Source organism: Lactuca sativa, chromosome 5 (genome assembly GCF_002870075.4).
Source record: "Lactuca sativa cultivar Salinas chromosome 5, Lsat_Salinas_v11, whole genome shotgun sequence".
Lineage (NCBI taxonomy): Eukaryota > Viridiplantae > Streptophyta > Magnoliopsida > Asterales > Asteraceae > Lactuca > Lactuca sativa.
In genome coordinates, this window is record NC_056627.2 from 192,535,053 (window position 1) to 192,538,072 (window position 3,020).

General features: G+C 38.1%; 1 non-coding gene across 1 annotated transcript; it reads right to left on the bottom strand.

Moving 5' to 3' along the window:
- Positions 1–2,156: 2,156 nt before the first annotated feature.
- Positions 2,157–2,262, bottom strand: LOC111904818 (small nucleolar RNA R71). The gene has a single exon (XR_002854642.1). It is a non-coding gene; the product is annotated as a small nucleolar RNA R71 (small nucleolar RNA).
- Positions 2,263–3,020: the final 758 nt, after the last annotated feature.

Here is a 3,020-nt window from a genome sequence, read left to right on the forward strand (position 1 = left end):
CGCATAAGTATAGTTTGATTCAAGAAGGTAAAATAATGGTTTTGCAAGATATCTTGGAGTTTTGAACAATAATTAAGAATGACTTGATGTCATTTTAATAAACATTTCAAAACTAATACTTTTGTTATCAAGGTATTTTAAGATAGAAAACCACTTCATGTGTCACCTTTTGAAATATGTGAAATCTACTGAGTGAAAACACAGTTATAAAATACATAAGATTGATTTAATAACATATTGTTTTCTACTTGTATCCCCCCCCCCCATTAAAACGTTTAAAATCATTTAAAACATTGATTAAGGGGTATGAACTCACCTGTAGTTGGTAGTTTTTGATGAACTGGACGGTGTAGGATTGTTAGGTGTCAAGTGAGGACTTGTACACACACTATGATCCTAATGAACATATAATCACACATATATGCACTCAATTAGTCTCAAATTACTAATTGATAATGTTAAGACATCCTAGACATAATAAACACTTTATATAAGTGTTTTAAGCCCTAAGGATTACATCTAAGCTATTGTGGGACAAGGCACTTGTGTTTAGGGTTCTAAAGGACCCCATATATGAGTTTACTCCTCATATACCATCACACATGGAGTTTACGGTTGTAAACTCTTGAGTTTACGGCCGTAAACTCCCAACCATGGGTGTATTGTGTTTTTTGAAGTTCCAAATGATTCCTAGAATTATTCCAACTTGGTGGTTAAATTCTTGGAAGGGTCTAAGGCATAGAAACACTCCATTTAGGAGTTTACGGCCCTAAGGCCACTTCCCTTAGAGTTTGCGGCCATAAACTCTTAAGTATGGGTGTTTTTGATGCTTTCAAGTCTCTTGCACATGTGGTATAGGTTCTAGACTTTTATTCCAACCATATGATGGCCTTAGGCACACTTTGGTGCCTTTGTTTGATTTTCACGGCCCAAGAACCTTATTAGGGCCGTGAACTCACTTAAAGGGGTGATTTTGATGTGGTTTAATCCTCAAATTAAGTGGGAACAATTTCCATGTAAATGTCTAGGGCTTTAGGTGCCTTGAAAGCACCCCTTGATCCATTTTATTGGAGTTCACGGTCCAAGATCCTCTTGGGCCGTGAACTCCCATGCGTTTGTGTATCTTGGTTATTTTCTTGTCCCTAAAACGCATACAAATGAGTCCAAGGCAGTAGCATAACACAAGGGTCGGTCTAGGCTTGGTTTCGGGAGTTTACCGCCCAAGAACACCTTGGGGAGTAAACTCCTAAATCTAGTGATTTAGCCTTCTAAATCATGTTATAAACACATATAAAGCTTTCTAACACTACTAGAAAGAGGTACTCACAATTTGGGATAAAAACCCGAAGATCCGGGAGAGAGAAAATGGCTTTTCTCTAGTTGGAAATGCGAATAATGAATGAATTTGGTTCAGAATTCTATTTATAGTCCTGAAATATTTTTGGCAGAAAATATTTTTATTCCTGAAATGATCTCTAATATAATAGAGTGTTGGAATAACAGTGTTGCACAAAACCCTAGTGCACCCACTCTCCTGATATTTCCTGAAGTGTAAACCCTGAATTACTCAAACTTACACAAAAAAGTCTGAAAATTAACTGTGACTGCTATAACTTCTATTGAAGTGATATAGTTTGTACAGAATGGAAATTTCAGGTTGTCACAAAGTTTGAAGTCTTTGATCAATTTCCTAATCCACACGAGTCCGAGTACGAATCAGAAACAAAATTTGGAATTTATACGAGTGAACCCGAGAACAAGCTGGAGAACGAAATCGCGAACATTGATGAGATGGCCATGGGGATTACAAGAAGCGCATTCGAGATGATGTGGGGTCGGGTTTAGTACATTCTACGATTCCTGCCAATGCCACATTCGAGTTAAAGGGACATATCCTTACTGTACTTAAGGATAGCCCATTCTATCGGAAGGATCTTGAGGATGCTTTCAAGCATTTAGAGAAGGTCAATGATATTGCAGATTATTTTAATACTCCTAATATCCCAAGGGAGACAGCTTTGCTAAGGATGTTACCAGTCAATTTCAAAGGAGCTACAAAAGACTGGTTGAAGGCACTTCCTTCTGGTACAATCACCGCATGGGCCTAGTTGCGTGAGAAATTTCTAGATCAGTTTTGTCCACCCACCAAAATCTCTAAACTCAAGAAGGTGATTGCCAACTTTGAGGAAAATCTGGGGGAGTCATTATACGAGGCATTGAATGCTACAAGGAGTTGTTAAGGAATTGTCCTCAACATGACCTCAATATTTAGCAAGAGATTTCGATATTCTATGATGGGGTGAATGTCATGACTAGACAACTCCATGATTTACAACGACCACTAACGAAGAAGAACCCAAATCAGGCCAAGGAGTTGATTGAAGAATACGATGAAGATTGGAGAAAACCAAAGAAGGAATGGTTGCCTTACGATAAACACAAGAAGCAAAAAGAAGAGAAATTTAGGCAAACTGGCCGAGGTTTTTACCAAAGAGAGCAACCACCAGCTGAGAAGAAAGTTGATCTAGAGACCATGTTAATGAAGTTTATGGAAGCTTCAGAAAAAAGGCATGAGGCTACTGATACTGCAATGAAAGATCAAAGAACTATGATGAAGAATCATCATGCTATGATGATTGATCAACAATCATTATTAAAAAATCAGCAAGCTTCCATCAATAACCTTGAAGTTCAACTTGGTCAACTTACTACTTTGGTAAATAAAAGATTGTCTCCACAAGTTCCTGAAATGAAGACACAATCTCACGTTATGGCCATTGATATTGAAAAAGAAGAAATTTATGAATTCCTAGAAGCTTTAAAAGTGGAGCCAAAGCCATCTGAACCAAAGCCTAAGAAGACAAAACTCGAAAACGAAGAATCTGCTGGAATACCAAGTTCACGTCGTGAGCCCGCTATACTCACGTCGTGGGCTCGGTCTGAACAGAAGAATCCTGTATTTGTTCCAGTTTATAACCCGCCTTTGCCATTCCCGTCTCGAGCACATCAAGTTTATAACC